This window comes from Hippopotamus amphibius, chromosome 9 (assembly GCF_030028045.1).
Source record: "Hippopotamus amphibius kiboko isolate mHipAmp2 chromosome 9, mHipAmp2.hap2, whole genome shotgun sequence".
Taxonomy (NCBI): Eukaryota; Metazoa; Chordata; class Mammalia; order Artiodactyla; family Hippopotamidae; genus Hippopotamus; species Hippopotamus amphibius.
The window spans coordinates 35,121,541-35,142,916 of NC_080194.1; the positions used below are offsets into that span (position 1 = coordinate 35,121,541).

Below are 21,376 nucleotides of genomic sequence, written 5' to 3' on the forward strand. Positions count from 1 at the left end.
AGCCGATCACTGTGACCAGTTTGTGGAATATAGCCGTTTCTTTCAATGGCTGCACAGTCGTCCATCTCGTGCAGTGTTTCTCAGGCTGCAGGTCATCATTAGTGGGATGGGAAGTCAATATAGGGGGGCTCTACAAGCTGTGTTTGTTTTCTTAATGAAATAGGTTAGGATAGAAAATAGCAGAGAGCATTACACATAGTAAGGATAAGTATTGTTTGGAGAAAGTTTTTTGGTTCAGTTTCGTACACATACACACGTGCACACATGTTCTCTCATACATGCACATACTGTATTACTATATAAAATTTATTTTTTACTGTGGTTAATGGTCAAAAAACACTTGACTTAGAGGACTTGGGCAGGGAGGGTGGGGGGGACTCGGGGGGGGGCGTCAAGGAAGGGAGGGAATATAGGGATATGTGTATAAAAACAGTTGATTGAACCTGGTGTACCCCCCAAAAAAAACAAAAAACAAAACAAAAAAAAAACACTTGAAATGTACCAGTTTAGTAATGACTGACATGGAGTTTGTTTCTAATTTTCATTATTATAAATAATGCTGGGAACATGCATTTTTTTCCTCATACTTGGGAATTTTTTTCTTAGGACAATTTCCCAGAAGTGAGGCCACTGAATCAAAGGATATGAGCGTTTAATTGATCTAGCCAAGATGCTTTCCAAAAGCTATATCCCATTTTTTTAAATCTAAATTTATTTATTTTATTTATTGGCTGTGTTGGGTCTTTGTTGCTGCACATGGGCTTTCTCTAGTTGCTGCGAGCGGGGGCTACTCTTCATTGTGGTGCATGGGCTCTTCATTGTAGTGGCTTCTCTTGTTGCGGAGCATGGGCTCTAGGCGCGTGGGCTTCAATAGTTGCGGCACGTGTGCTCAATAGTTGTGAGTCATGGGCTCTAGAGCACAGGCTCAGTAGTTGTGGTGCATGGGCTTAGTTGTTCCACTAAGGAATCTTCCCAGAGCAGGGCTCCAACCCATGACCCCTGCATTGGCAGGCAGATTCTTAACCTCTGTGCCACCTAGGAAGTCCTATATCCCATTTTCTATTTAATAAATGCCATCTGTACTTGGTTCAGGGTAGGTTATTTTTATTTCAATAGACATTTTTTTCTATGTATTATATATGTGATAAACAAAATGGGGTAATTACTTTTTCTCCAAGTAATATAAACTGAACACTCCCCAGTTTTACTAAACATTCTTCTATAGCTGTTCTTCTTATTCTGAGGCAGCTTTCCTTGGAGGTAGTGTTTGAAGGGTGACCACTCTTGCTTCTTAAACCTGAGTCATTCTTACCCATAGTTATGATTTGTACCATATATATACTTTTATTTATTTATCTTTAAATTGGCTTTTAAAAGACTTTATTTTAAAATAATTTTAAACTTGCAGAAAGTCTGCAAAGACAATAAAAGTTCCCGTAATCTAACATAACTATGGTACAACTATCAACTATGAGATTAACATTGGTATAATGTAAACTGTAGCCTTAATTGTATTTCATTAGTCTTTCCCATTAAGGTCCTTTTTCTGTTCCAGGATTGTTCCCACATTACATTTAGATGTTGGGTCTTAGTCTCCTCCAGTCTATGGCAGTTCTTCCATCTGTCTTTGTCTTTTATTACCTTGAGACTTTTGAGGAGTACTGGGAAGGTATTTTATAGAATGTCCCTCAAGTTGGTTTGTTTGATGTTTTCTCATAATTAGATTAAGGTTATGGATTTTTGGGAAGAATACCGCAGAGGTACAGTGCCCTTCTTTTTGCTTCATGTCAGGGGTACATGATGTCAATGTGTCTTATTACTGGTAATGTTAACTTTGATCACTTGGTAATGTCTGCCAGGTTTCTCCACTGACAAGTTCACTATTTCTGCCTTTGCAATTAATACATATTCTGAGAGAGATACTTTGAGGTTAAGTATCCCATTTCTTTTAAACTTTTAAACCCACTAATTTTAGCAAAAACATATATATACTGTTTAGCATTGATCTACTCAATGAGATCAGTGAAAATGGAGTTAATAGCTGGTTATCTTTTAAAAAATACATATTAAGATAAATATAGGAGCTTTAAACATTTTTTAAATGTTCTTTTACCATTTATAATCATCTCATATAAGCACCACACCTTGAAAACCTTGGAGCACTCTGAGGTGCTAAACACCAAATGGTTTAGGCTCTGTGATGATATTGTTGATCCCTTATTAGTTAGATTGATTTTTTGGTTGTTTTCTTTAGTTCATACGTTAAAAGTTTAATAATTATACTCAGTACAGAATCCTAAACTAGGCTTCAGAGTTAAGACATAGTTAGGCTAGTAGGAGAAATGAGCTGAATAAGGCTTGGTGCACTAAAATACGAGGCAGTGAACATGGTAGACACTGGAGTAGTAGACTGTTCCAAGGGGTACGGGGGGTGGGGTTAGAGATTCCAGTCCAACCTGGGAAAATCAGGGGGGACAGCATGGAGGAGGTGATATGGTCTGGACACACATTTCCCACAGCTTTGCCCAGATCTTATTCTGAGGGGTACTCCTTTCTGAAGGTCAAGGTATTTTCTTGGTTATATCATGGAAAAGCTGTTTGAATCCACATTCCTCTTATTCTTTCATTTGCTTTTCCCTCACTTTGCACCCTACTTCCCCTGTCTTGAAGCTTTAGTCATGACAGGTAAGATCTTGGTTGAACTCAGAGTTCTGAGCCAAGTAAACATTAGAAGCCCATTCTGGAAGGGTAAATGGTGCTTCTAGAAGGGGTCTTGGATACTCCCTCCTTGGTTCAGTTGTTCCTGGTCCCAAGACCGTGTTTAAGTGACCAGTGTTAAAATGCTTGAACTTAACAAGGGGCAGTGGTCAGAGGCCTGTGGATTTGAGAGATTCCAGAAATTAGCCCATATATAGGCTCTGTGACAGATACTCCAAGAGACTGTATCAAGGCAGTGAGTACCTTTTGTCCTAGGGATCTGAACTTTGAGCTTCATGTTGAGGGTTGTGAGCTGAGTGGAGGTGGACTGGGGCAGGAAAGCTGAGCCCTTGGCAGGAGAGTGTGCTCAACTCAGCATGAAGACGTCCAGTAGAGGCTTCACCACAGGGCAGTGGGATCTAGGCTAATTATAGGCTGTACCCACACTTTCCGAGTTCAGAGCCTCAGGGTCGGAGGGGAGTGGGTGGGAAATGGTTCGGAGGCAGGTGGGATTAAGGGCAGGGATAAGGACCTGGAAGAATTTCCTACCATAAAATGCCGGGACTTGAGCAAAGCATGGGTATTTCTCTGTTTTCCCAAGAAGGCTGTGAAGCAAAGTATGTGTAGCAGTGGCCAGCACACTGGAAACAAGCATATCCTTCCAGATGGCAATCCCAGCCCTTCTCTGCCTAGCTGGCCACAGGCAGAGGAGGGCTGGGATTGCCATCTGGAGGAATATGTTAGTTTTGTCAGTTCAAAGGCCCTGGTAGATGGGGGGGAGTCGAGGGAGGGAGGGAATATGGGGACATGTGTATAAATACAGATGATTGAACTTGGTGTACCTCAAAAAAAAAAAATAAATAAAATAAAATGAAAAAAAAAAAAAAAAAAGGCCCTGGTAGAGCCCATGAAGAGACTATTTGATTGGCGGTAAGCAGATTGTCTTCCAAGAGAACTTAGATATTGCCAGCTCTTCTGCTTTGTAAGGGCTGCTTTGTCTCAGGCTGATGGTTAGGAGTGAGTCCCTGGCAGAGCTGCAGGGTTCTTCCAGGCACTTCCCAGGCCATTTCCTAATTTCCTCATCCTGTGTTTGGTGCCTTTCTTCTTTCTCCAGCTGTTCTTAGGCAGGAAGCCTGAACATCCCATCTTTTCCTCCAAGAAGGGTTGCCTTTTGTTGGTGACAGTCTGCTTCTATCTGATCCCAGGCAGATGACTCCGGAGCCCCACGGGGCTCTGGATTAGATGGAGACTCTGCAGCCCCTGAAATAAGAAATCTTTCTGGTGCTTTGGATTTACTCAGAAAGCAAGGGACTAGGTGACTCGGATAGTACAACAGGCCCTAGTGACTGCCAAAGAACAATGCAATAGAACATTGAAGCTAGAAGGGACCATTGGAGAACAGCTTGTTCCAACAGCTCAATAGCCCTCTCATTATATGCAGGAAAAAGCAGAGGCTCTGTCGGGGACAGAGACTCGCTCAAGATCTCACCGCCCTGTAACTGGGGTCTGGGCTCCAGTTTGATGACTCTTCCTCTACTTCTGGATTTTTAGTTTTTCCCTTCTTAACCACATTGCCACTCAGAGGTAGAAAAGGAAAATTGTAAAGTTCTAAAGAGCTCGTGTGTAAACTTGCCTGCTCACATGGCAGCCAGAGCCTGGTGTAGGAAAATGGGCAGGACACGTGGGTAGACCTGGGTGTCTTCAGTGGATATGCTGCTGGACCCAAGTTTGGTGGGCACTGGGAGCTAGGCTCTCTCGGGGCATATGAAGTTACACTGCATCTCTTAGGTATTCTAGGATCCAACCAGTAATGTTGAGATAACAGCTTTCTTTTTTTGAACTCCAGTGATCCCAAAGTAAGGAGTGACTTTTAAAGAGCTGTTCTGCTCCAGTGTTTTCAGATTTGGAATTTCAGTTTTTAAAAGAACAAGAAAAGACTGTAATCTCTCCTAGTGACCAAATCTAGAATCTAATGATTGTGTGTGTGTGTGTGTGTACTTTTATATATATATATATATATATACATATTTTTTTCTTCTCTTGAATTTGAGTGGATAGATTTACATAGCCTATCCACTCAGATTCCCTTATCTTATTGAAGGAACAGCTGTTTCTGTTTTTTGTTTTTAAATAACTTTTTACAAATGATTCATTTATCTAACACGTTAATTGGTTGACCACTCTGAATGAAAGGTGAAAGTGGATAGACGTCAAGGGGCTCACAAGTGTGGGGGAGGTGGGAGTGCGAGTAACAGTGATAAAATGATATGAATACCCTGATAAAGGTATCTTCAAACTGCTGTGGGCTTGTAGACTAGACAAATAGATTCTGCCAGGGGATCAAGAAATATTTCACAGAGGAGATGAAACTGAGTTGGGGCCTTTAAGGCAATATGGTTTTGCTAGTTGGGGAAGGAGAGGCACTCAGAAAAAGGTGGGAAGGAGAGGCACTCAGAAAAAGGTAACAGTGTGAGTGTTGGGGGGAACCCCAGGTGGTGTGGTGTGGTTGTGTCTGTAATGGAGTAGTGGTGGCGGGGAGGTGTGGCTGGAGATGAAGCCAAAAGGGATTTCAGATTTTGATGGTGATGTCTGTCATGGGAGGGGTTCGGACTAAGTCATAACTGCTGTTGCTATTATTTAGGTCTTCATTATTTTTCTCCCGGACAGTAGTTTTCACTTTCTTTTTAGTAATGGAAAAACGTTTTTTTTTTTTTTTTTTCAAACAATGTTTACACCCATCTCCAAATTATAAAACATAAGATGACCTTTTAAAAGTAAAAGTGTATTTTCTGTAAGCACAGTGACCTGCACGGTGGAGGTGAGAGAAAGCATTTTTCTACTTGAATGGAGCTGACCCGAGAGAACCTTGTCTTCTGTGGGCGTTGGGTCATTCCTGCATCCCACTTGGTTTGGCAGTGACACTGGTGGTGGAGTGCCTGTGAGTGGGCACTCTGGGAATGGGAAGGGCCGTAAAACCCTGGAGCGCGTCCCCAGAAGAGTGACCTTACGAGGAAAGTTCTGGGAAACAAACCACAGGGAGACTTTACAGGAATTTTTGGTTGAGCCCACAAGCAAGGCACATGAGGAAAGGAGTTGTAATTATAGTTTGTAAGTCTATGAAAAGACACAATGAGTGACATGAAATAGCTGTTCTAAGTTTCTTCTTCCTGTTGGACTGGAAGAAATGGAGTTTTATGCATTCATTCAGCAGATTTGTATTGTGTGCCAGCTGGGAGCTGGGCCCTATGCAAAATGCAGAGAATATGGTGGTTAGCAAAACAGTCAAGGTTCCTACTCCTGAGGAACTCGTGGGGGGCTGGGGGGAGCAAATAATTGCACAAATGAGCAATTACCGGTTATGGTGAATGCCATGGAGGATAAGTTGTCATTTAGACCGGAGGATTGTGGAAGACTTCTCTGAGGAGGGGAGAGGCAAGTTGAGGTGAGACACAAGTAAGACTCAGCCTGGTGAAGGCTAGGGTGTGGGGGAGTGTCCCAGGCAAAGGGGAACAGCCTGGAGAAAATCTGACACTTTGGGGGAACTAAAAGGAGGCCTGTGTAGCTGGCACCCGGAGGGAGAGGGCAGGAAACGTTCTGAGAAGAGGCTGGAGAAGGATCATGCTGGGCCTTATAGGTCCTGGTAAGAATTTAGATTTTATCCTAAATGAACTGGGAAGCCACTGAAGTGTGTTAAGCAGGAAATGACCTGATCTGGTATAAAAGGGTGATTCGGACAGCTCTGTGGAGAATGGAATTGTGAGGGCAAGAGTGAAAGCTGGAGTGATTAGGAGATTTTCGCAGTAGTTAAGGGGAGAGACTGGGGTGGCAATGGAAATGCAGAAAAGCAGATAGATAAAAGATATATCTTGGAGTAGAATTATTTGGGGTTGGTCAGTGGATTGGCTGCAGGGAGAGAGAGGTAGGGATGTGCAAGGATATCTCCTGGGTTTCTGGCACAAGTCTGCACGTGGACCTCCTAGCAGATACTAGACCACAGCTTTTGCGGCTGTAAAAGCCCTGTCCTTCCAGAACAGTCAGATAGGCTTGATCTGAATCCATCCTTACATAGGCAGCAGAAGGATTCAACTGTTCTTTTGCTCTGCCCAGTTCAAAGAGCTTATCCACAATAGCAGCACCCAAGCAGAGTTCTCCCACTAAGGGGGCCCTTACTATGTCCCTTCCTGGTCCCCGCCCAGGGCAAGGCCCTAAGGAACCACTGTAACCCCAATGTGCCACTAGGGGGAGCGTGGCCTGCATTCTATGTCTGGTCTGGAGGGCTTTTTGAAGTTTGCGTTGCTTTAGAGACTGCCTCGTATCAGCTTTAGTACACAGCCGTGGCCCTTCATGCTGCTTAGAAGAATGTCTGACATATGGTAGGTGCTCAATAAACATTAGTTGGTATAAATATTATAACTGTGAATATTGTCTTACTGTAGAAATGAATAGGCATCATCTCTTCTTTCACGGTGTGGAGACTGGGCATGTGGAGTGTGCATTTTGGGGATCAGGAGAAGAGGAGAAGGCTGCCTGTTGGGAATGGGAGCGGGGAGAAGTTTAGTGATTTGATGGTGTTGGCCTTGTCATTTCCTCCTGTCTTCTTTTGCAGACGGGGGACACTAGGACCTACAAAGAATTCCTGAGCTGGTAGCTGGGTCAGGGTATGGGGTTGGGTATTTCTAGTGGGTGGTTGAGTATGCCCTCTTTGAAGCTCTGATTGCGTCACTTGAAGCAACAGTGCTCCCCACTTAGGGTTTGTGCCATTCTGTTATTTCCTGTTGGATTTTGTGACACTTCTCCTCCCTTACCTCCTGACCTTTTAAACTCAAGTGAATTAAAATCTTGTTTTAAGAAATTTGTGATAGTCAAATTTCTTAAAAGAAGAAATTAGGTTAGTCGAACACACAAGGAGGGTTAGTCAAAACCACAATAAGAGGTTAGTCAAAAACACAAAGATTCTGCGAGGGATCTCTGCTTTAGCACTGTTTTAGGAAGCAACATTGAAAAATGTCTTCCCTGTCCTCTTCTTGGGGGCAGACCAACTGCACCAGGTTTTTGTTTGCTTGTTTGTGGTGAAGAGCAGCTGAAATGAAGTTCTTAGCTCAGTGCCCAATTTAAGGAAAATGCTTTCACACACATCTTTTCATGTTCATCCCAGTCCTGTCACTTGCCCAGGGGATAGGTTTCATAGGTGGAAACTGGGAGGCTGGGTGACTTGCCCAAGAGTACGTGGCTGTTGTGGAGCCCGGCACTGCCAGGTCTTCTGACCCCTGCTCTGTCTGAGGCTCTTGGAACTACTCTGCTTAACATATTGAAGAGAGTTGAAAGGCTTGGGCACTATTTCTAGATCTGTTATCTTCTGGTTCTGTGACCTGTGGCAAGTTATTTGACCTCTCTTTTAGATTTTTTAAAAAATCTGTTAAATTAATATGAAAATACCAATCCTAACTCTGGGTCTATTGGGTTGAACATAAGAGCTAAGATTTGGGAGAGTATTTTGGAAAAGTGTGAGGTAATTTATAGCTATAGGGCAGGACTTTTTTCTCTAATCTGTGCACCGGTATGTTTCACATCTCTTAGAGTCTATCGTAGAGCCCTCAGGCTGAAAGGATGATAGCCTATCTGATCATGACTCAGAAAGACTCTCTATCTTCCCCAGGGAACCCAGCCTTTTATCTCATAGCTGGCTGTCAAAAAAGTTGTTAGTTTGTAAGATCAGATGGCAATATACTTTAGAGGAAAGTACCAGACTAGGGGGCAGCAAACTGGTCTCTACTGTTAGCTTTTCGACTGCTAAACCAGCTTTGTAACTGTGACTAAACATTTGCTGCCCCGAGCCTCAGTTTTCCCATCTATAAAATGGTGATAATAATATCTATACAGTATACTTCAAAAGGTTTTGAGGATGGAACAAAATAATACATGTAAAAGAATATTACAGGAACTTCCCTGGTGGTCCAGTGGTTAAGAATCTGCCTTCCAATGCAGGGGACACGGGTTCGATCCCTGGTCGGAGAACTAAGATTCCACATGCCTCATGGCAACTAAGCCTGGGTACTCTAGAGCCCGAATGCCACAAAGCAGAGGACTTCCCTGGTGGTCCAGTGGTTAATCCTCCACGCTCTCAATGCAGGTGGCCCAGGTTTGATCCCTGCTGCAACTAAAGATCCCTCATGCTGCAAGGAAAATCCCACGTGCTGCAACTAAAAAAAGGGTCCTGCATGCCGTAACAAAAATCTCTCACGTGGCAGCGAAGATCCCGCGTGCTGCAACTAAGACCCAACTCAGCCAAATAAATATATGTGTATACATATATGTGTGTGTGCATATATGTATGCACACACACATATATAAAAAAGAATATTACAAAGCAGAAATATGTACCAGGGGTTTAAACTTAGAGGGCCTGCTGTGTCCTAGGCACTGTGCTAGCTCTTGAACAGGGCTGATACTATTTCTGTCGATGACAGCAGCTCACAGAAAGCCTGGGCTTTAGGCTGTGTTTGTATCACATTTGTTGCTTGGGCTATGACTCTGACTTACCCAGGACTCTTACTGGTCCTGACCTAGTGTCTTTCCTCTCCATTGCAGGAAGATGAGAGACTGCTTTGACACCAGCACTAGTACCATGAGTCCCTGCACTGGTTAAAGCCATCGCCGCGACCTGGGCAGGCAGCAAGGTAAGCAGAGAGACCAGTCCAGGCGAGCTCCTGGGATGTGAATGCATTTCCGCCTCAACTGCTGCCCGGAAAATCCCAAGTGCACAAACAAGTCAAGGCATTGCATCTGGGTCCTCCTACCCTCACTCCAGGACCCAGAGGAAGGGCTTGCTTCCCCTCCAGTGTTTGAGCTAGCTCCCTCCCCCCTGGCCAGGACTCTTCCAAGTTATAAAAAATGAGACACTGGAGGGGAGCAAAACAAGTCCACTCACTGTCTTCTCCCTTCTCCCCTCTGAGCTGTTGAAGCAAGTTCCCAGGAGCAGCCCAGAGCCCTTGTCTGACTGCAAGGGAGGTAGGAGGAGTGGAATGCGTGCAGAGACTGAGCTGATCAAAAGACAGTGCTGTTTCGTGAAAGCCTCCCAGAACTGAGGGAGAGAGAGGGAGACAGCGAGGGAGGGGTGGAGGGAGGGAGAGAGGGAGGGAGGGAGGGAGGGAGGGATCGGGAGCGAGCGCTGGCGAGAACAGGGTCTCCATGACGACTGGCCTGGCCGGCCAGCAGCGCTCCGCTCATTTGGCTGGAAGGAGCACCACGAGAGGTCAGAGGAAGGAGCTGTGGGAAGCTCACAGCAGGTATCGGAGCCGGAGCGAGTGGATTTGGGGGCCGTGGGCTCCCTAAGAGACTGTGGTGTGAGCCAAGCTCTGCCAAGAATGGAGTGGGCAGGAAAGCACCGGGACTTTCAGGTAAGGTCAGCTCCGGGCTTGGATTGTTTTTCCTCCTTTCCTGGCCATAGTCTTGGGCTGTTTTCTCGGAGGCAGGCGAGTGTCTGTACTCTCAGCTCAGGGTTTGGGGCTCAGGAATGATGTCATGCTCCAACAGTTGGATTCTATTAGCTTAAGGAGGAGGGAAACAGCCAGTTTTCTTGACTTTGTAAATCTAGCTGATCTCACTCTTGCTGAACCTGAGGTGTTTAGACTTCACTATAGGAATCATCATCTTACTTTTATTTAGCACAAAAGCTCAGGATATTTTACAGGAAGAATCTTTTATGTAGAAAAGATGAGTTATCATCACTCCAGCATTGTGTTTGTAGTTCTTACATGGAAACTCCGGTGTCTGAGTGGCTTGGTTTGTTCTAGTGAACACTGTCTGTTTTGTCTGCTGCTATGTCTGACCTAATGAAAAAAAAAGGCTAATTAACTCAGCTGGGAGCCTGCGGTGAGCTCCAAGTCTCTCTGGAGTTAGTTATGAGGACAGAGGGACTGTCCTAGAGATATCTGAACCAGGATCGGTCTCTCTCTCTGTCCCCCAGGTAGCTTGGTAAGAAGCAAGCTGTCCTCCTTCATTAATAAAGTCGGTCACAGGCTTTCCTAAATATATGGGGTGGAGGCAGGGGGTGTCTGGGGCTGGGGCACCTGCAAAGAGGTTTCTTATCCAGATATCTCAGAGTGAGCTACTGCTAAGAGATACCTTACCTGAGGAGACATGAAGTAACTGCAGCTGTGCCGAATGGATTCCTTGGTTAATATTTTAACCAGATCTCCGGGCATGCAGTGTCCACGCTGCACGCCCCTTCTACACTGTTTGTCCTATGTTTTGGTAAAACTTGTTCTGACCTAGAGGACTGGTGTGTGGTGAACTCAGTGTGGCCTAGGAGAGGAGGCTATTCCAGAAAGGCATTTTACAGGTGATGAGGTAGCTAAGGTTGTCAGTGATCTTAGCAGGAGAGGTAATGCAGTGGATACTCCCTGCAGTGGGGACCCATCAGGATGTACTTCCGCTTCAGCCATGTTATGTCTTAAACTGACTCCTGGGCCTCAGGAAACTTGGTGGATGCCTTTGGTTTCTCTGTGGGATGAGGGAACAGCTGCCGTCCTGGCTCTTTGGTTTTCTTCTTGAACTTTCTGAACAGAATGTCTTTTGTACTCCAGCAAACAATGAGGGGACCTTCTGATTAACTTTGGGTCAGCTTGCCAATGAAAGCACTGGCCATGTCCCCAATTGGGCTCCCTGAAATGTGTACATGTATGCATCACTGTTGTGGCCTGAGGCTCCACGGGGGTGAACTCAATGGCCCTGGATATCAGACGGGCCACTTCTAAAGTGATGCCTCCTTTCACTGCACTGCAGGGCTCCTCTGCTTCATTGACACCTTGGTTACCTGGGGGGATGTGGCATGGCGCTGTTGGTTGGGATTCAAGTTGGGGGATGTGAGGAGGAGGCCTTTTTGAGTCAATGGGCCCTTCGGTGGGCAATGAAAATCCAGGATCTCAGTTCTTGTCTGCTTGTGTGGATGTAGTTGGGTAGCTCCTCCAATTTTATGGCCCTCATGCGTGTGAAGAGGGCTAGCATATGATGATCTTCCTTTTGGTGTAGCAGAATCAATAATGGATTTGGGTTTAGGGAACTTGAACCGTGGCCAGGTTCTGCTACTTACCATAAAGGTAGCCGTGGGCAAGACCCTCATCCTCTACGACCTTCAGATTTATTAGCTGTGAAATAATGATAATAACTCCTTCATAGGACTGTTGGGAGGAGCAAATGAAATAATCTGCATGAAAGTAATTTTAAACAAGTCCAGTCCTCTATAATGTAAGGTGTTATGCACTGACACTTGAAGGATGGTCCCTCTCTCTTCTGGAAAGTCACTTTCCTCTCTGTTCTGGTTTTCCCATTTATAAAGTCCCCCCTTTTGCCTTTATAAATAAAAATGAGAAAAACCTTTTAAAACTTCTTCAAGATGTTAAAGGAAACAAATAGTGCTTTCTTTGGGTTGGGAAGTTTAGTAAGAGTAATGTGCACTGTAGACTTTGAGTCTCGTAAGTGATCCTTCAGAGATGAAGCTTTCCTTGAGTCACCTGACACACATGTTCTAGTACAGAGGAAAGGGATTCCAAGAGACCCTTTGCTTTTCCCACAGCTGCCTGACGCTTGTGGAGTCGTAGATCTTAGAAGCTGCAAGAGAGGTCACTGGTTGCCAGGGCTGTTCCCTCATCCTGTTAGGTTCTGCAGGGGAAACTGTGTCAAGTGAGCAGAGACCTCCCTCCTCTGTTTTGGGTTTGAAAGGCAGGGTTCTAACTGGCAGGAAGCGTTACTGCTCTGCTTATTGCCCAGGGGGCCGGCAGCTCTTTTAGGAACTTTTGGCTACAGCTTAGAGGTAAACAAGAAAGAAAAAAAGAAACAAGGAAGTGGGAATTCCAAGGGCAGAGATACTCTATATGCCATGAGGCTGTGCCAAGGAACAGAATAGCAGGGGAGTGGAGCCTCTGGGCAAGGGCATCCCAGCTCTGTCCTCAGGGACTCCAGGAGGCTCCTGGCACACTAGGTGGAAACCCAGGGAGGGGCCGGCACCCCACCTGCAGCTGCCGCTTTTGTTGTAGGGCAGGGGCACACCTGCCAGCCAGGCCCTGGAGTGGTGCCTGGGAAGAAGCCCTTGAACAGACAGATTTTTTTTTTTAAAAAAACAACAGAGCCTTTTTTCCAGGTGAATCTTGTCACAGCAGCCTCTCCAGCCTGAGGGGAAGCTGTCCACAGCTTAGCTTGGGGCTGCAGCTGTTCCCCACTCCTTGTTAGTCCAGCTTCCCAGAGCTGAGTCACAAATTGGATCCCTCTATGTTCCTTAAGGATTAAAAAGTAACATTCCTGTTCTCACTCCCTTTCTCTACTCCTCTTCCTGCACTCTCCCCCCCTGGACGCCTTCTCTCTATAAAATTAGAAAATCAGTTACCCAGGGGAAGTTGAAATTTTGAAATACCTTGGAGGACAGGCCAAGGCCATCCTCAGTTCTGCTGGCTCCACCCTTGTCCCTGGACCACAGGGCTTGGGTGTACCATTTGGAGGGGCACCGCGACTCCAGATATCACAGCCACGCTGCTGGCCTGGGACTCGGAGAGGCTATGCCTCATTCCCCACCTAATCTGATTCTAAGAATTACTTCAGGGAGGTCCACCGGGCACCTGAGGGAGATGGAGGGTCCGAGCCCTGGGCCTTCCAAAGTACCTCCCTGCAGGCTGGCGGGAGAGGGAGCATGTTGTCCTGTTGCTTCTCTCAGCTGTTACCTTTACTGCCCTGGAGATTCCTGATTTCTCCTGTCGGGCCCAAGAGAGTTTGCTGAGGCAACCAAGCAAAGGGAATGTGTGTGGAGCCTGGAGGAGGCCGGGCAGCAGCCCTGCAGGGCTTTGGCTTGTCTTCCTTCCCTCCCTCCATCCAGCTTGGGAGAGCAGGCTGGGGGGAGGGGAACTCTGCTGTCAGATAATTGAGTTCTTTGAGTTAGAGGAACCATGGAAAGTGGAGAAGGGGCCAGGAGGGCATGAAAGAAAAAAAAAGACCATCTGGCATCGTCTGCAGAGATTTCTCTTTCTGTGGGAAAACTTGCATTAGTGAGTGGCTTCTTCTGGGGGTGGGGAGAGAGACTCTGGGCATCTCTTTTATGCTGGAGAGGAGGTGCTATGTGCACCTGTCCCGATAGGTGGGTGGGGTGAAAAACTGGATGCATCTGTGTTAGGGGAACATGCCGCGTGATATTGTCTGATAGAAAAAATCCAGGGTCTCTGTTTCTAGCCATGGGCCCTAGAAAACTGGCCTGTGTGTGTGTGTGTGTGTGTGAAGGGGAGAGGAGGATGCTAAGTGAGTCTAGACTACCTTATTGAAGGATTTCTCCAAGATCCCTTCTCTTATTTATTTTGGCTCAGATATACGGTTGTTGAGGGGCTGTTGAAATGAGCATGATACTCTTCTCATCTGAAAACTGCCTGAATGTTAGATTGCACTGTCTCTATAAAGGGTGAATTATATGTAATCAGGATATGAAGCCTTCTCAACCAAAGCTGACCTGTTCCTAAGAGTGTGTCATGAAACCACCTGTTTCTCAAAGATTCAGACTTTTCTGCGTGAGTTGTCACTGAAGGGATTTATATGTGAGCTGGAGACTGGCTAATAGGAAGCATCGCAGTGAATGAAGGACTGTTTGAACCTAGGAAAAATGAGATAAACATAGGGTTCTGGGAGACAAGATCTGAAGCAGTAGGATGACTACTAGAAGGAAACAGGCGAGAGACCCTGGGAAGGGGACTGGAGAGAGGGTAGTTCTCAGGGACAGGAGGGGTGATAAAGGGGGTACATGGGCTGACCTAGGAGGCCTTTATGATTTAGCAGAAGGCTGGCCTGCCACCAGGGGACTCAAGGAGACAGTGTTGTGTAGGTCCTAACAAGCCCTGGGAGGGCAGAAGTGGGTGGGGGCGGCTGGCATTGGGGTCGACACCCCTGTTCATTTGCTCTTGGACTCTTGGAGGCATCACTGGTGCCCATGTGTTCTCTTGGTCTGTTTACCCATTTAGTCAGTGAATATAGAGTCTGGGCCACGAGCCGGGGAGGACCTAAAATATTAAGTGTGGGTTTATCCCATATATCTATATTGTATTACATGTTGTATATAGTTATTTCCTCCCCAATGTGAGCCTCTGTCTGTGTGACTGAGAAGAAGCAGAGACCTACTGAAGTTTTAGGTTTTAATGTTAGGGTTAATGACCATTTCATGCTTTAGACTGGGAAAAAGGAAGAGGGTCCAACTCTTAGACTCTGATCTGAAGCACTGTTTGAGTGATGGAAGAGAGCCAACTAAACGACTGGAAATAGGAGGAGGGTGAGGGGTCTAGGCCCGGGTCGAAGCTTCTCTGAGTGTTAAACGATGGGGTGTGTGCGCAGGGGGTGGGGAGTGGGAAAAGGGAAATGGGAAAATTGGAAAGAAAACTATAAAATCAGCTAGTTTCTAGAACTTGGTAGCTTTGTTTGAGGAACTGATTTTGGTGTGCTCATTTGTGTCTTGGAACACAGGCTCCCTTATGTGAGTTCTGCCAACGGAGTTTTATAGATTGCTTTTAAGTGAGTCAACCTATAATGTGTGTGTTCAAGTCTCAGTGACTATTAGAGATTCAGTGACTGTATAATGCTGCTTTAGAGCAGCTCTGATGGAACTGTTTGCACATAATATGAGAGTATCTTACATGCAGTGTGAAGTGATTAAGGGCTGGAACTCAGGGGCCATATAAACCTAGGTTTAGAACCTGACTTTACTATTTACTAGCTGTGCGACCTTGGGTAATTTATCTCATCTCTCTGAGCCTCAGTTTTCTGTGAGGCATCTGTAAAATGGATATAATAATAGTTCTTAGCGTGTTAGAGTGGTGGTGAGGATTGAATCAAATGATACATGTAAAGCTCTCAGCCCAGTGCCTGGCACACAGTAAATGTTCAATGCTTTCCATTATTATTATCAACTTAGAGCAGTGCTTTGAATAGAGTAAGGCTGGCATCTCTTATCAGGTTGGGTTACTATGCTGGGAAAGTCAGATCAGGTTCTTCTTTTAGAAGGAGTATATACTTTGCATTTTATTCATCTTTCTGTCAAGATCCCAGGAGAGTCTCTGAAGTGGGCCTTCTCAACCCAGCTTCATAGGCTTAGCTTTACCTTCCTGTAGGATGCTTAGCCTTCACAGCCATGGGAGTCTAGAACTGCTTCTTGCCTGCCCCTTTCCTCCAGGCCGGCCCAGGTAGGACCTTGAGGTCCTCCTTAACCCAGCATTGGAGGCCCTTCCCAAGCTGCTCTGAGTGCTCTGGGCACTGGCTACCCTACCACTCCTCACCTCCGCTTCCATAAATTAATTCTGTCTCCGTATCCTTCAAGACCCAGCTTAGAACACAGGCTTTGCAGCCAGCTCTGGAGGTTCATAGTCTAGCTCTTCCTCTTCCTGCCTGTGGACCTCTGGCGTTAATCTCTGTAAACCTTAGTGTCTTCATCTGTAAATTGGGAGTAATATCACCCATCTCAAAGATCTGTTGCAGGGGTTAAATGAGATAATTTACATAAGGCACTTAGTTTCTGGCACACATATGCTCTCAATAAATGCTAACTGCTGCTGCTGTTAGAGATCATCACCCTCCTATGAATCTCTCTGCCTGCATACAGCAGTAAAAGAGCCCTGGCCAAGGTAGTAAGCAGATCTCAGCTTTAGTTCTGGCTCTAGGTATGACTTGCTGGGTGACCTTGGGGAAGTAAGTAACTTGCCTTCTCTAGGCTTCAGTTTCCTCTTCTAGGAAGTGGGAGGTTTGGATTGGGTGTTTTCGTTGACATTCTGACCTGACTTGAAACGCACGTATCTTATCTTTCCAACTAGATTCCCTAAAGTCCTATGAAACTAAGTATAATATTTGATACGTTGTATTTCCTCAAATTGACCAACATATATAGTTTATGCTTAAAAACCTTTTTGAGTAACTTTTTTTTAACCCCATCAGATGGATTCTAGGAAGCATTTTGACTTGGTTCTTATAACTTGGAGACTGGGAACTTGTTCTCAGCTGCACAGGGCTTGGTTGCAACAGCTTGCAAAGAGGCTCTAGCCCTTAGTGAGCTAAAAAGTCTCCCAGGTCAGTAAGAAAGGAGGTGGTGGTTTCACCTAGTGCCTCTGGAAAACTTTTGGTCAGCAGCTGTTTGGGGTACCCATCTGTTCTGCTGTAAAGACTTAGACCAGCTCTGCGGGTAAATACTGCCAACACTGTTTCCTTCTCTCAGTGGAGAAAACTGGCAGTGCTTTCTGCCAGAGCCTCTCTCCCTTAGGGCCTGGAGCCAGCCAGTTGTCCTCAGAGACAAACCTGTGTGTTAGGGAAAGAGCCCTCCGATGAAAGAGTGACGCCTAGAGCCTGGTCAGACTGCTGGGGTTCACATTCTGCTGTGTCCCAGCTCTGCCTCCTTGGGTAGGGTACTTAGCCTCCCATGCCCCGACCCCTCTTCTGTAGAATGGAGGTGATGATAGTACTGTTTCATAGGGCTGTGGTGAGGCCTAAGTGTCGAGTGTGAGAATAGCACCTTGTACCTAGCACTTCATGCAATGTGAGCAACTATTTTTATATTTATTATTCCCTTGTAAGGCAAGCAGAGTTTGTTTCTGAGTGGCTAGTCTGTTGGGTTTGTTCTGCCTAGAAATGTGAGGCGCTACCCACGTCCTCTGTCTTGGACAGCTACCTAGTATCAGCAGGGCAATAATAAGGTCCCCTATCAGTACATAGGTCATAGCTCTTGTACTTAGCTTTTGTAAAGAAGTATGTAAACCAGAGGTGGGATCTGGCTGAACAAAGGTGCATCTAAGTTGAAAGGACTGTCTCTGATGAGTAATGCATGTTCTGTTGTTGCAGAAATTGGTCCCTTGAGAAACCAAGCACCACACTCGGAGGACTGGAGAACTCAGGTTTATTAAGCCGGCGGCCCCAGACGAGCTAACTGCTCCAAAGTTCTGGGCCCGGAGCTCAGGGTGAGCTTTACTTTTATAGGGGTCTGTGCACATGTTTACAGTTAGCATTGGTAGATTGGTTACTTGGTTTACAGAGCATGGAAGTTTCCAAACAGAAACTTACAAGAGCAGGTGCAGAACATTCCCTATTTAGCAAAACATCCTATGGTTACATTTGATTGCTAGTTTATCCTGTTTTTGTTTTTCCTTTTTTGGCATTGCAGCAAGCATGTTTTACAAAAGCAGAAGGAGCATGGAGTTATTTTTAGCTGAGTGCAGGTTTCTAAGTCTCCTCTTCACTGTGGCAGAGCCTTGGGTAAAAGAGCAAGATGGGAAGGGGCCTGAGGGAGAGTGTAAATTCAGGGGCAGAGGCCATGAAGAGGGGTGAACATCTCCAGGCAAATGGTCATGGCTAAGACAGTGAGCTGCCTAAGAAGCTCCTGGCACTTTATCTTCCAGGAGACATGTTGCCTCCCCAGCCCCAGGTGAGACTTGCCCCCACAGTGAACACTGAGACCAGTCTCAGAGGAGTGGTGGATTGGCACGAGGAAGTTCTAACCTGTTCCTCACAAGAATGAGTATGAGTAGTACAAGTAGCTTGGTGCATCTTATCTACAAGTGTAATTATAAAGAGATTTCCTTGTTCAACTGCAAGAAACAGGAACTTTTGCTGCCAAATTTAGCAGCATGTTTTAAGTCCCTCAAATCTCCTTTGAGTGCTACCAAAGCTCTCAGCTTTGTTGTTATCTCTTGTTGAAATAGAGTCTGGGAAGGTCATATCAACAGTGCCAATTTATGGGCCTGCTAAACCCAGGCTGGCCTAGGGCAGAATGGGGAGTTCCTGGCAGTAGGTGCTTCACAAATTTTCCCTTTGAGTGAAGCTATTTATAATTTAAGGTTCCTTTTGCTTTAGAAGACCAAACTCTGTGGATTAGGGTCAAGCATTTTATTTCTTCTGCAGCCTTACTTCTGTAGGCTCCCGGGGCGGGAGTTCAGACTCTGCAGTGGCTCCCTGTACAATCAGGGGAGGCTCATGATGGTACTGTCAGCTACCAACACTGTGCTTCACACTCTTTACTGGAGGTAAGTTTTCTTGGCACAGAGTTTTGCCAGACTCCCCTGCCTCATTTAGTTTATTAGCAATTTTTGACCTAGCATGTATTCTGAAGGAGTGATTAAAAGAGGTGAAGACCACAGGGTATAGAAACCACATGTGAGGCTTCGTACTCATTTGTAGAGATCTGAGAATAAGAAGGTCAGACCCATGTGTGCATATACTTTGTCACTTCGCAAATGGATGCAAATAGGGAAAGGAAATTAAAGAATCTGACTGACCCTGGCAAATATAAAGAAGGGTGCTATTTGAATTTGAAAGGAAAATACCTGGGATGGCTGAGTTGAACTTGGCAATGGCAGTGACCTTGGTTTGCAGTCTGTAACTTGACTAACTCAGAGAACTGAGGCTTTGGAATCTAGAAAGGAAAGAGAGCACTGAAGTTTATTTTCTTTGTTCCCCTCTGACCCCCAGATTTACTCACCCCTTTGGGTTCCAACATAAGTGGAAATGCCAGATAAATTGCTGTTTTTGAAATGGAGTGGGCAGCGCTGTCCTCTGTGGGTCCCGGTCTCTCTGGGTGTGAGTCATCACTGCTGCTTGGGATTGGGTTACTGCTCAGCTGTGCTGGGAGAGTCAGCTGTGAGGATGCTGGTGGTAAGAAGGGCAGTGGGTTTTCTTAACGCTGAGTAAGTGCCCAAAGGGAAGTGGCAGGGGTCAAATTAAAAAGAAAACAATGAGGAACAACTGGAAAATTTTGTTGTATTTAAACCTCATTAAATGGAAGTAGAAAAGCTTTTTTTTTTGCCATCTCAAAACCCACATCTGTTTGGTAAACCCAGGTGGGTTTCAAAAGCAATACTATCTAGACGTCTTTTCACCTGAAAAATACCCAAGGTCAGATGTCTACGTAGCTTTGCTGGAAGAAGTTGAGCCCTAGGAAGCTGTAGAAACTAAAGGAGAAAACCATGGAGTTAGGTGTATTTTACCACAATAAGAAAAGTTAGTGGGGGGGCGGGGGGGAGGGGAGAAAGGTGGGGAGAGTGCAACACCTGTGACATCGTTCCAGCCCCTGATAGCAGTTAGTGTCAGTGGGGGAGTTGGGATGACTTTATGTTTGTGTTCCCTAAGGGTTTATTTCTCCTCAGCCTTTTCTCTTAATTTACAGTCTTTCCCTGAGATCCCATGTGGGCAGGGAGGGTGTCCAACTCTGCCACTCTTGTTTAGAAACTTTTTATTCATTCATTCAATACATCTTTACTGAGTATCCTTCTGTTCTAGGCACCATTCTCTATTCTGGGGATGTAGAGATAACTAACACAGCAAAGTCCTTGTGTCCTGGAGCTTTAAGTATGGGGGGGGGGGGCAGTCAGTAAATAAGCAAACAAATCAATAAATGAGATGATAGTAATATGACCTATGAAGGAAATAATGGCGATGTAAAAGAGAGAGAAACAGGAACTTGATAGCTGTTTTCAAGAGATAAGTTAGAGAAGGCCTCTCTGAGAAGATGATATTTGAGCTGCAAGTTGGAGGACAAGAAGAAGCTGTGAATGTGCAGATCTGGGGAAAGTACATTCCTAGAAGTGGGAACAGCAAGGCAAAGCCCCTGAGGTAGAAAAGAGCTTGGCATGTTGAGAGAACAGAAAGAATATAGAGAGCAGGTGGATGTAGGGGTATAAGGTGGTAGAGGCTAGTTCAGATAGAGTCTTTTGGCCATGGTAAGGAATTTGGAAAACCAGTATGAGGGGTCTATATTCTAGGTCTGTGGCACGACTAGGGATAGGGTGTCAAAATTTCAGAAGGATGGTTGGCCAAGAGGAACATTGAATTTGATTGAAAAGAATCAAGAAAAAGAATATGGGGAAATAGAAGGGCTTTGGAGTGGGGATAAGTACATAGCTAAATTAGCTAAAGGAAGTTGAATAACTGTAATTCAATTCTGCATAATTCTTGGGATCAAGCAATATGTGTTTTAAAAATTTCTGTAGATTTTATTTTTTATTTTTATTTTAAAATGTTTATTTATGTATTTATTTGGCCATGCCGGGTCTTAGTTGCGGCACATGTGATCTTCGTTGCCGCACGTGTGATCTTCATTGCCGCACGTGTGATCTTCATTGCCGCACGTGTGATCTTCATTGCCGCGCATGGGATCCTTACTTACGGCATGCAAACTCTTAGTTGCAGCATGTGGGACTAGTTCCCTGACCAGGGATCAAACCCAGGCCCCCTGCATTGGGAGCGCGGAGTCTTAGCCACTGGACCACCAGGGAAGTCCCAAAAATTTCTGTAAATTTTAGATTTGTGGTATATCATTAGTAGAATGAATGCTTACTCTATTCTAGACATTGTTTTACTCGCATCATTTTAGCAAATTCTCACAACAATCTGTGAGTGAATTTGTTGATATTCTGATGTCTGCTTAAAATCCAAATCTAAGTCTGTATGATTCCAAAGGATGTGCTCTTTCTATACCCCCACCCTGACTGATGCACCTCCTCTTAGTTATCTAAAATAGTTAATGAGCATTTTTTTCCTGAATTGTTATGTGTTGTTTACTGTCATGTTCTCCTTTCTATCCATTGTAAGCTAGGATAGATTTTGGATGTTTGTGGGGTTGAGTGAGGTTTTTTTTTTGTTTTTTTTGTTTTCATCTTTTTCTGAAAGGAGTACGTGGTTAAAT

General features: G+C 45.2%; 1 protein-coding gene across 3 annotated transcripts in view; it reads left to right on the forward strand.

Annotated features, from left to right (window-relative positions):
• The window catches only part of DENND2B (DENN domain containing 2B), a 152,762-nt gene that overhangs the window by 34,693 nt on the left and 96,693 nt on the right, over nucleotides 1-21,376 (forward strand). For all 3 annotated transcript variants that reach the window (XM_057750140.1, XM_057750142.1, XM_057750141.1), the window contains exons 3-4: nucleotides 9,286-9,374; nucleotides 9,913-10,094. The gene's annotated coding sequence lies outside the window, so the exon portion shown is untranslated. The remainder of the gene's footprint in view (nucleotides 1-9,285; nucleotides 9,375-9,912; nucleotides 10,095-21,376) is intronic.